This window comes from Chrysemys picta, chromosome 4 (genome assembly GCF_011386835.1).
Source record: "Chrysemys picta bellii isolate R12L10 chromosome 4, ASM1138683v2, whole genome shotgun sequence".
NCBI classification, from domain to species: Eukaryota; Metazoa; Chordata; order Testudines; family Emydidae; genus Chrysemys; species Chrysemys picta.
In genome coordinates, this window is record NC_088794.1 from 79,026,564 (window position 1) to 79,039,348 (window position 12,785).

Here is a 12,785-nt window from a genome sequence, read left to right on the forward strand (position 1 = left end):
AAGTCATGGACGGGTCACAGGCAATAAACAAAAATTCAGAGCCCGTGACCTGTTCATGACTTTTACTATAGATACCCCTGACTAAATCTTGGGGGGGGAAGGGAAGTCACTGCTGGGGGGATGCTGCTGGGAAGGGGGTTGGGGGGCACTGCTGTGGAAGGTGTCTGGGTGCGTGCTACTTGGGGTGGTGGGGCCAGTGACACCAGCTGCCAAAGGCTGCCGACTGCAGCTGCTCCAGCTACCCCAGGACTGCTGCCTACGGCTGCCGACCATGGCTGCTCTGGCTGCCGAGGGACCGCTGCTCAGGCGATCCCCAGGACCAGCCGAATTGGCTGCTTCTTGGGTGGACCCCAGAACCAGCTGCCCGGGGCCACTCAAGCAACGGCTAGCGTGGCTGGCCCTGGGGACCGCCCAAGTGGCTGGCTGCAGAGCTGCTCTAGCAGCAGCCAGTGTGGCTGTCCCCCGGGGCCGCTGAGCAACTGGCCCCAGAGCCAGCTGCTTGGGCAGTCCTGGGATCAGCCATTGCAGAAGTCATGGAGGGCACGAAAAGTCACGGAATCCGTGACTTCCGCAACCTCCATGACAGACACGGAGCCCTAGTGATAACTAGAGCTGATGGGGAAATTTTCATTAGCATTTCTTCATCAAAAAAATGCCGAGTCATCGAAATGGAAACTCTTCACTGGCTCACACCAATTTTGACTAAACTTTCCTCAGGTCCATGATGGAATTTCTAATCTAAACCAGAGAGAGAGAGAGAGACACACCAGAATTACTAGGTGGTCCGGATAGTCACATGGGATATGGGAAAGCCACAGTTAAGTCCTTGCTCTGACTAACTCAGCCTAGGCTATTGGTGATTCTGGGATGGATCTCTCTCAATCCCACCTGTTCGAGCTGTTGCACTTTGTATAAATAAGTAAATATTCATTAGGCCAGTGGTTAAGGCACTCATTGGGGAGCCCCTGGTTCAAGTGCCTGCTCTGTCTGATTCAGACCAGGGAGTGGAACCTGGGTCGCTCATGCCTCTAGATGAGTGTGATAGGCACGGGACTATTGGCTATTCTGGAGCAGAGCTCTCTTTCTCTGTTTTTTTTATGAAAAAACCTAAAAGGTCTAGGTTTTGTCCCAATTTAAAATGAGTACAAAAATTGAAATCTCAAGAAGTTTCATGGGAGGAGAAACCCGATTCCCGCCATGCTCTAGCAGTAACCTATCAGATTGAGATTCCTTATTTGACAACTCAGTGAAGATATCTGCTTAGTGTTCAGTGATGGCCATAGGATAAAAAAAGACTTGAGGGAGTAATAAGAAGGGATAGATAATTGTGTCATTATTGGAATGCAGCCATCTCCTCTTGTATTGAATACTACATTTAGTTTTGACAGAAATAGAGAATGTCCTGATGAAAAGGCAATGGACATTAAAAAGATCTTTTTAAACAGATGTAATTAGTATGGAAAGGAGAAGAATTAGAGAAGTATGACCTTGTCTCTATCATATCAGGCCCTCTTAGTTACCCTTTTTTGCTAATGCAAGAAGAAGGATGCATCTTTGAAATTCAAAGATAACAAATGCTATACACAAACACTCGGCCTATGGAACTCATGGCCACTGGGTAATATTATGGAAAATTGTTGAGGAAGATCTAATAAAAAAATTGTATGCATAAAATTCCTGATCCCTCCTGAAAACTCCTGCATTCCTATGGATTTACTCAGCCTTATTTCTCTGACTCTTCCTCCTCCAGCTCTCCCCACCTGGGGATGCTTCTTCCACTAGTACTGTTCCATCTACCTGCATCTGCACTTCCCTCCGAGTTGTTTTCCTAGTTAGCTTACAAAGGGTACTAAACTCCAGTCTCAGTCCAGAGATACCTCCATTCTGGTAGCTCATGCAGAAGCCATTACACAGCCCAGGGTTCTCCACTCAGCCACCAACAGGAAAATCTTTTGTGATCCTTCATGAAAAGGGTGCTTTGGAGGCAATAAATGACATTGCAATGCATCACAATTGAAGAGGTATTATACATGTCAGTTAGTGACAGTGGTAAATTTATTATCTTGTCAAGTAAGCCTTTCCCTGATGGAAAGAGAAAATGACAGGTAAACACTATTTGCCATTAATCAGACATTGGTTACTGACACCTAAAGGTTTATCTATGGATCCTCAGATCCAGGCCTTGCCTAGAGATGGCTGCAAAGTGTGAACTCGTGGGGTCGAAGTATAGAGAGTCCCATTGCTGAGAATGCGAAGGTCCATTGTCATAGGGATGAAGGAACAGGAAACAGCTTTACGGCAGCATTTTGGAAATTAAATTCCCTATGCTATTGAAAACAAGATATTGAGAGGAAGCAATCACTGAAATTGGTGCTTTTGGTCATCTGGAAACCTTAGTGGATGTAAATATCTGAAGAAAATCATATAATCATCAGGCCTGTTAATTGTCACTACCCTCGGCTGACACTATATAACTAACAGCCACAGTTGCATCCCAAAGATGTTACCAAACCATAAATTCCACTCAGGCACTTGTCTTCCACTGTCCTCTCCCTAGACAGATTAACGTCCCTTGTTAGTTTCTCAGACAGCACACTAGCAACTGATCTGTGGGTAGATCAGTGGTTCTGGGACTCAATTGCAGCGATGGAGCTGACATTAAATTTTCTTTGCAGGATTAGGGAAGGAGACTGGATATAAACCCAGACTTTGAAAGCCAAATCAGGCATTCCACACCTCACACTATAATCTCAACAGTCTCATAAATTAAGCCAGGTTCCTTCCATAAGTGGGCCATCTGGCACTTCCATAAGAGACCCCTATGGAAAATGCTGGTGGAGGTATGAAGAGGTGTTGATGCTTCAGTAAGGTGTGGCCTTCCTTCTGAGTCAGCACTGAACCAATGCCCTAGCACAGAATTAGGAAGTACTGGATTTCTGGATGAAATTTAAAAAATAGATTTAAACACTTGTGGTCATTGCATACCCTTAGATACTTTTTGAAAGAATAAGGTGTCCTGGCCAAATTCCAGTAGGGTAATTGCATTCAGCCCAATTTTTTTCTCTATTTTCAAGTAAAGAAGACTGTACATCTATAATGTTTTTTGCAATATTGCTGAATGCAGTTTAAATGTGGCCACACTCTATTCCAGATGTGGCTGAATTTCAGTGCTAGGTAGGGGGATCCCTATATAAAGTTAATTTTATAAATTTTTATAAATTTGCAGCAGCTTGGGATCTGTGGCTTGTAGATGAGATAATGGCATCATCATTACTGTGAAGCATTTGAGGCCTGATTCTGTGCTCACTGATGTCAGTGGATACAGGATCAGATCCTTTACACCAAAATTCTTTAATATTCAAAAGTTATATCCTGCAGTACTTCTGCCCGGAAATCTCTACCTTCTACATCCTCTGTTTGTCACAATAAGGACTGTGCTTAGTGGATATACAGAGTTTGCCATCTGTGACCTTTCAGGGAACTTAGGTGTGATTACAGGAAAGAATAGTTAATGTACCTTATTTTCTTTGGTCAGCATAGGAAAGAAGAAAAGAACAGATACCTTGGGAATTGTTTGTTGTTGTTGTTGCAGATTTTGGTTTGCTCCCTGCATAGACTAGATATATCCTCTGCACCATTTTTTTATTCTTGGGCACATATTCTCTTCCTTTCAATTGGCATAATTTCAACACCGACAGAAATAGAAAGAGATTGCTGGCACAACATAGGGTAAAATTTAAAATTCTCATACAAGCCTGTGGTACTGCGCAGCTATATATCTCTAGACACATCTGATATGCAAAGCATTTTCTTTTCTGAGAGAACAGAAGCAAATAAGTGGTACATGAAATGATTTGGAGGCCAGAATTCAATTGAGGCATAAAAAATATGTGATTTGGGCTGCTGAGAAAAGGAGATTTTTTGCTTTATTTCTCAGACCTAAATCACACTTCTTATTCTCTCTTTCCCTTCCTTGTGCAAAAAAAAATAATAAATAAATAAATAAAACACTGTTGACAAAAATCCAATCTATAATAGGCCTGAAGAAAACCCACTATCCTAAAAAACAACTCTCCTTGCAGGGCCATACTTCCACATCTGCCCTCCCCAGTAATGCTTAGGATAATCCTTTTCCTTCTGGGACTGCAGGTTTTGGGTGTCCAGGTCATGACTGTTGGTCTGAAACCTGAATGTTCTCCTAGACATTTGAATGCTGACAGTTGTCAAAAAGCTTTGAGCCCATAGAAGCCATTTTGTTAAAGCTACAGCAGTCTCACATTTTGATAGGGAAATGGAACAGAGACTGGTTGTTACACACTGAAACCATCATTTTTCATACCACTCTTGATCCCTTGTACCAGTAATGTTCAAGTCATGCTCCTGGTTTTCTTCATCCAGAGCTATTCTCTGCAGCTCTAAGCATATCACTTTGCTTTTTTTTTTTTTTTTTTTTTTTTTACACAAAAACTCTATATAACAAGGAAACAGTGTTAAGGGACCTAGGCTCCTAAGAGTTTTAGAAGAGATCTAAAAAGTCAATGGGTCTCTAGAGGTTACTGTTCTAGGCAGATTTCACAATTGCTGACCCAAAATGTTCCAGAATGATCAGTGAGGCACAAAGAAACGTGAGAATGGCTTAAAATCATTAAATTGAAAAAAAAAAAATCTTGGAGTCATTTTATTCAACTTCAGTTTCTGAGCCTTTAGGGTGCACTCAGGTCACATTTTAAAGCTTTTCTCTGCAACTATGGAGGGGTAAAGCTTGCTCAATAATTAAATACATAAATAAATTAAAAAGTGGAGATTATCACCTAATCAGTCGAATCCAGGAGTTGGGGCTCAAAGAAGAAAACATAAAAAATAATGAGACTTTGGATAAAATAATGAGAGATGTCATCACTGACATTTAAAAATGGCACTCAGGCCACTTCAGAAAGTAACTTTGTCCACAGTCCACATATGAGGCATAGTCAAATGTTTTCAATTTTTCCCTCTCAGACACACACAGTGCATACCTTGAGAAGCATACCTGTTAGGGTGACCAGATGTCCCAATTTTATAGGGACAGTCCTGATATTTGGGGCTTTTTCTTATACAGGTGTCAATTACTCCCCACCCCCATCCTGATCTTTCACACTTGCTATCTGGTCACCCTAATACCTGTAAGGATAGTCTGAAATGTCTCCCTACCATGGCATTATAGCCTGTTTCTTGAAGCAGCATATTATGTGTTTGTGTAGGGAAATGAGACACATCTGGGGACTAGATAGTCCAAGGGACAGGGAATGGGATTGAGATTAAATCTCTAGACTGCTGGTTCAAATTTGACTCAAGACAGAAGGGATTTAACACAGTTACCAATCAATGGCTTCCTTTAGTGGTCTCAGTGCAGTTCCTAGGGAACAGGTGGACATGGAACGCAGGCACCAGCACAGTTAGAATCCCCGCTGGCAGTCTCATCTGAAAGGCCACAGACTCAATTGGTGTGGAGGTACCTGGAGGTAATACTCCAGGTCAGGGTGAGGTACCTCATAGGGGGCAGTGGGGAAGTTTGCTCTGTTGTTGCCTGCGAAGTATCTGCTCTTTGGAAAAAGAGCAAATACAACAGCCAATCTGGCATCTTTCATAAGCAGTATATCCACAAAAATGTTAACTCACTACATTTTTTAAATAAAATGATAAAATAACCTGAAATGCATAAATAAATGCAGCCATGCCTGAAAGCAGGGCTACATCTGTAGTATTCAAACTTCACTCTTTTTTTGATTGACTATAGGAATTTGTTTTCCCTTTTTCTTTTCTTTGGTCGATTGAAACCCAGCACCTCTCTTCCCCTGCTCCATCCCAAGAGTTTCACTGCTCAACAGACTGCCATTCATCCCCTGGCTCACTTCATGTATATGATTTTCAAACCACTTCTCTCGGGTAGATGATCCAAGTCTTTAGGCTACGTGGCTCAAGAGACCAGCATATGCCTTGTAAGTAAAACAATTCACTAGTGGGAGACTGATAAACTTCATAGCACCATTGTTTTAAAAATACAAACAAACATAAGGTACTAAATGTAATGGGGTTATTTTAATGTATTTAACGGGCAGTATGAAGTGGAGTTAGATGCTGTGGAGTAATGGTAACAAAAGAAGCAGGTAACCTAACCTCAACTCCACAGTCCTCAAGTGAGAAGTGGACACCCTGTTTACTTTCAACTACACTCCAGGACATAGACCCATAAACAAAGGTTTGTTGAAAAAAAAAAAAAAGAGTAGTAATTGGAGAGGAGGGTTGGAGGAGATGGGAAAGTGTTTTACAAAATCTTACATGAATAACAATAGCATCATGATTTTTAAAAGCAAAATCAATGAAAATTATTGATATTTAAATATCCTCGCTCACACTGGAAACTCAAAAACTAGGAGTGTTATGTTCATATCAGCATTTGAGAATGAGAAAGTGAAACTGACTATATTGGTGTCGGGGTAGGGGAAGTAAAGCACCACCCACCAACCTGGACTAAAGAGTAAATATGTTTCAGTGGCCAAGACACTAGACTGGACCTTAGAAGTGCTGGTTCAGTTCCTGGCTTGTGCCACAGACTTCCTCTATAACCGCAGCAGTATACAGCAGATGATAGATAGATTTGTATAGTGCCTTTTGAGGTTGAAATGAAAAAATGCTTCGTGTGGTAAGTGCACAATATTACCTCGAATTTTCTGGAAGTAATGAACACATTTCAGAGTTTTTTTGTCTTTCAATAATTATCATCACAGCAGTCCCCAGACAGTTATATTGTAAACACTTAAAGACACATAGAATTCAGCTGCCTCCAATTCTTTGAGTGTCAGTTGATGTCACCTGCTGAGCTGTAGCAGGAGAATCTCAGAAATTAGTCTGGAAAGATAGATAACTTTACAATTCCCATTTAATGAAAAATATCATACAGACACTGAAACTAATTTTCCCCGTGGGTTACAGTCCTTTTATTGCTATAAAGAATATGCTGAAAGAAAATTCTCAGAAACTTAGTTTGGATTTAAATTCATCAAGTGGGTATATAGGGCGATGCACCCATCTTTTCCATGGGAGTATAAGGTCACACACACGCTCTCAATCTCCCACCCTCTTTGCCATGATTTCTGAATCACTTGCTTGAAAGTGGATGAGGCAGGTACCAGTTATGATCCCAGCTCCCTCTCATATCTTGTGTTGCTGTGTCATAATGTAGTATAAGGAAATCAGTGGGTCAGTCATTGTGATCTCTTTCCTACACAGAGTAGCAGAAGTGCCAAGAAAGTATTCCAGAGAGCTTCAATCACAAAGAAAAAAAGATAAGAAAAAAAAGTCATGAAAGGGTCAGACTCATAACTGTCATTCAGCTAACAAATCCAAACATAACTCTTAAGTGCTCTTTGTAGTGATGCACGGAGCAGCATGGCCATCGGGGAGGATAAAGACTGGCCTTGGATGGAAAATCTTTGATGGAGTATTTTCCATCAGATAGTGCAATTCCATAGAAAAATCAAAGATCCCTTGGGATAATACTGGGAGCCTTCTGAAATTGGAAGCATCAAGGAGAGTGAATGGAGAAGAATCTACAAGAATGGAGGATAAAAAAAGCATGGGCAATCCAAACTAGTGTACAGGTTCCAGGAACTCTAAATGATAGATTTAAAACTAAATCTATGTCACTCACTTCCATGACTACCTAAAGATACTCTGCGTACATTGAGATAAGTGAAGACAGCATGGGCTAGCAGATGGCACCTGACTGGGAGTGAGGATACCCGATTTCTATTTGTGGCTATGCCACTGACTGACAACGTGACCTTGGACAAGTCACTGGGGTCTCTCTTTCACCTCCCATCCTTAAACTGTACACTCTTCAGGGTAGGGACTATCTTTTACTGTGACTTTTGTTGGAGCCTCTAGCTCCTACCATAATACAAATAAAGAAAAATAATGAAAATCTGATCCCAAAATGTGCAACGAAAACAGATATTACAGTGGTAGGGGATATACAAGGCCTAGATGTATGGAGAGAGAAAATCTTTTGCCTAAGTGGGATAAACTGTGTGGGAGTGTGTGCATAAATGTCACAAGGCAGTGAGGTTTATAGATGTATAGATAATGGATTAATTGAATTATTTAGATGCTAACAATACAATTAATATACTCTGCTGCTTCTTCGGATCTTTTTTTTCCCCATTTATCTGAATCACACCCTGCAAAACGCTTTTGTTATTATTTTAATAAAATGAATTACTGTGTAACATCTTCTCCTCCGTATTCTCTAATGGTAAAGACTGCATAATATTTTGTTTTTCATTTGCTTTTATGTTTCAGGAGCAACCAACACCACACAAAAACGTGACATGATCCATGGCTATTTATGGTGGTACATGTTTCATAATGCATCCTAATAAAATTATTGCAGCACAGAAGCAAATTAACAAGGGTGAGGGTAATTGAGCTGCAATACATGCTGTGTATGAAGTGAAAAAGTGTTTTTAATCATGCATGGTGTTGTGGCTTTTTAAAAGAGTTTCAACACTTAGAAATTCTGCATACAAAGAGAAGGAAATAAAATGGCAAAAACCTCACTGAGGATTTAAAAAAAAAAAACCTAACATGTCAGACAGTTCTAGGAGCAGGAACAGCAGAATTCTAATCCTGGCTCTTACGCTGACTCTCACTGTGGCCTTATTCAAATGGCTTAACCTCTCTCTGCTTCACTTTCCCTGTCTGTAAAATGGGGACGCGACTTCCCAACATCACTGGCTGTTGTGAGGATTAATTAACTAGAAAATATTTGTGAAGCTCTTTGAAGATGAAAAGTTTTGCGTAATTGCTAAGTGTTATGATGATGTCTGGAAAATGTGCCTCACTATATACTGCCAAAAGTAGTTTGGTTTTTATTGCATTGAAAATTGTGTTCGGGAAGTGGATTGCTCAGAGGATTGGTAATAAGAACTGAAACCTTTAATCTTTTAAGAAGATAGATGTAGCAACAGCGTATTACGTACCACTCCGTTCCCCCACATTTTCCTTCCCACTCTCAGCGCAGAATGTTTCCTTACATTATATTTGTCCAGTCCAGTTTGAAAATACACAAGCAAAGGAGCTTCTACAAGGGGCATTGCTTTGCACCTGACTTAGATCAGAAGTGACAAAATATTACTGCTATCTAGCAGCAGTTCCATGGCCTAATTTAAACCATTTTTGCTCTTTAATGTGCTCTTGGTCTTATACCAGGGGAACTGGAGTCAGAGGGGCCCATGTTCCTGGAGATACTGTTAGTTATATAAGGCGACCACACAAGAGGTAAACGTGACCTGAGGGAACAAGAGGTACTAATGAGCTAGCAGATAAAATCCAGAGAGCCTTCAGAGAACATCACAGAACAAAGAGACAGAGGGCCAGCCAGAAGCCAATCCCATAGGGAAGAGGGATAATCCACAGAGAAATAGTTTGCTAGACTTGGAGACAGGTCCCAAGGATACAAAGGTAGGTCACTCCCAGTGTTGGCGCTTGCTAACACCAAACTGTCTCAAAGACTATGTAGCCAGCTGATTCTGTGGTAAAGACAAGACTCCAACTTGGCTATGTGCAAGCAACCTCTTGCTGAAAGGACATGGGTTGGGGTCTGGGCATCAATTATTTGTTTAAATGTTTATATTAAAATATTTGTAAAATAGGGAAGATGCATCAGAATCAGTGGAACTGGAGTCAGAGGAATCCTTTTCTCTCAAAGGACTTGGGGGGGGGGGGACACAGCACTAATGAAACTGGAAACGCAGGCAGTTAGGCGGGAAATAACTCAGCCACATGGAGGGAGCAGTGCACAGAATTTAATGAAGTTTCACTTGTTCAACTTAACCAGAGTTAAGCTTCACTCTTTGCAAATGAAACAAATGCACTGCAAGACTTTGCACAGAAAGATGGGTCCACATTAACAGTAATCACTTTAAAGCTATGGGATGGCAAAAGCCATCTTCAGTCTTTTTCTCTGTAGAAAAACAAGGTAAGAGCTGCTGAGCTGCAGCTGGTATGTTGTGCTCTATTATTTATTCGACAGCATCCCTGTAAGTTCCAAACAGGAGAGAGGGATCCATATCTCAAAAGCCATCATCTAAACTGCCACCTGTTTTCAATGTTGCTTTAGAAAGATCAAGGCTAGAATGGACCTGGAAAGTGAACAATATATTAGAGATGGTTCTCTTTAGTGAAAGTTTATATGTCTTGGTTGAGCAGTTAGGGGAAACTTGTGCTGTTGCTTCACAGTCTGTTATTCTGTTCAAATCATCCTGTAGAATTCAATGGCATCCATTGCATTCAAAAACTGGCTCAAAAAGTCTACAATAAGGAGATCATTCTCTGTTAAATTCTGCAAGTTTCATTCCTATAGCATTTTTTATATTTCTATACAAGTTCTGATGGTTTCATCCTGATTCAGTTTCATAGAACTTCCCCATAAATCAAACTAATTTGTGTTTAAATTTAGAATGGACAACTCAGATATTCTATTTCTTTTTATGATACCACTGCTGTAACCATATACTCAAGTGTCTACCGTACATGCACAAGCTGACGAGAGAGTCCCACTGTTATATTACCATAGAATTGATTTTCCTTTTTTCTCTCTGTGTAGTCAGTAAACAAAAGATTTAAAAAATAAAAGGAAATTAATTTAAGAAAAATAATATTTGTCCTGAAACCAAACTCCAAGCCAAGCTGTTGAAACAGACTAAGTCTGTTTGTCCTTTGGCTTTAACAAGGGTAACTACACATGTAATTCTCCAATAATTTGATATTTAAACATGCTCAGAAAGAACCAATCAAACAAGGGTTTAATCCCCAAGGGGAAATACCATTCTGCTAAGGAAATGAACCAAATTAAAGCCTTAGAAAGCTGCTGATTTTTCCAAAGCAGGGGATGGACAGACAGATAGACACACACACATATATATTTGGGGTGAGATATTAGCAGGACTCAGATTTTATTAACTGAAAACTACAGTTGCAGGTTTTTGTTTTCAAACTAGAGGCATTTCATTAACAATCGGGACACGTTAGGGGCTTTATGAAAACATTTTCTTGTATTTGCAGCGGGAAGAAGTCAAGTTATTGCAGATTCGCCTCTGCTGAATGAACCAAGTCATTAAAGTGGCATTTGCATTGAAAGGCTTTTAAACAGGGCTTTCTGTCAGGCCTTTCAAACAGGAATGAAATGAATGAGGGCCAGCTTACAAATGATGCCTTGTTGAATGTATGTGGGAGCAAACAGCAACTATTGTGAGTGCAGGTGGGAAAGAAAAATGAATAGACAATGAAGCTGGCTGAGATGGAGAATCTCATTATTGATAGACTGTGTGTGTCTCTTTAATGAAGTTTAGGAGGACAGCAGGACCCAATAAAAGATAGATTTTCCCCTCATCCTTTTATTTAAAAAAAAAATGATTATGTTGGATAGAATGTGTAATGGGGAAACATCTCAGAGAATTGAGATTTAGCTGCCCTTGCTGAATTTCCTCCTCTTTCACCATCATACTACCACTGTGGATCTACACTGGCCCTTCCTCTGAGGATCTAAACGCACTTTACAGAAATTAATTAACACTCATAACCCCCACCCCCCCATGGGAGTATATTTACAGATGAAGAAACTGAGGCATGAAGAGAGATCACACAGCAAGTTAGTTGCAAAGCTGGATCAAACCCTATGTATTGTGACTTCTGGTCCCCTGTACTAATCCTTAGACAATATTGACTTTTGCCCTCTGCAGTGGAATACAGCACCAATGTGTCCTGAAACCAAAAAGTAATAGAAAAGCAGACAATAGAAAAGCTGCCACTGCCTTGGTGACACTGCTGGGAAAACATTTTCATTTTAGAAGCTATTCTTCTGTAAGCAAGTGGCTTATTGTGGCTGCATGAGCATTCTCCTGTTGTCTTGGGCAGCCTTCATGCATCTCTCTGCCTTGTTGATAATGTATCCGTTTTCAAATTTCATCTGAAAATGTCTCCCATACCTAACCCTCTTGTTTTCTCTTTCCTTCTACTTTGGGCCTTATGATTGAATGCTCTGATTAATTCATTAGGCAATGCCCTTACGCCACCATTTGCTGTAGTTTGGACCATCTACAACCTGCTGTCCCATATTACATAACCCTGGGATACTGTTTACAAAGAAAAGGCCTAATTCTGTCTACTCTTTATCTTGTAAAACAGCGCCCTGAAGACTTTCCCTTCACTTGCACAAGCCATGTACATACCAGGCAGAACTACAGCCCCTAATGTCTGATGAGTGCAGAGGCTCAATCCCAGAGGATGCCTCACACACAATTTGGAGGTGGGGGGAGGGCACTAGGCAGAGCCTTAGTTTTACACACACACACACACACACACACACACACCAGTGAGCATAGCTGGCTGGCTGCACAGGGAAAAGCAAGCTGGACCCAACAAAGAGACCCTAAGCCTGGGTGTAAACTTAAGCCATATCTACACTAGAAAACTTACAGCAGCACAGCTGTACCAATGCAATGGTGCCACTGTAAGATTGATCATGTAGCTGCTCTATACCAATGGGAGAGAACTCTCCCATAGACATAATAAAACCATCTCAACAAGTGGTGGTACTTCTGTCAGCGGGAGAAGCTCTAGCTCCAACATAGCGCTGTGCACAAGAGCTCTTAGGCCTGCAAAACTTATGTTTTTTCACACCACCGAGTGACATAAGTTTTGCCAACCTAAGTGGTGGTACAGACGTGGCCTTAAAGCTGTGAGCC

The 12,785-nt window shown here is 40.9% G+C and overlaps 1 protein-coding gene across 2 annotated transcripts in view; it reads right to left on the reverse strand.

Annotated features, from left to right (window-relative positions):
* The window catches only part of LRRC4C (leucine rich repeat containing 4C), a 930,888-nt gene that overhangs the window by 746,054 nt on the left and 172,049 nt on the right, over positions 1-12,785 (reverse strand). The gene's annotated exons all lie outside the window — the stretch shown is intronic.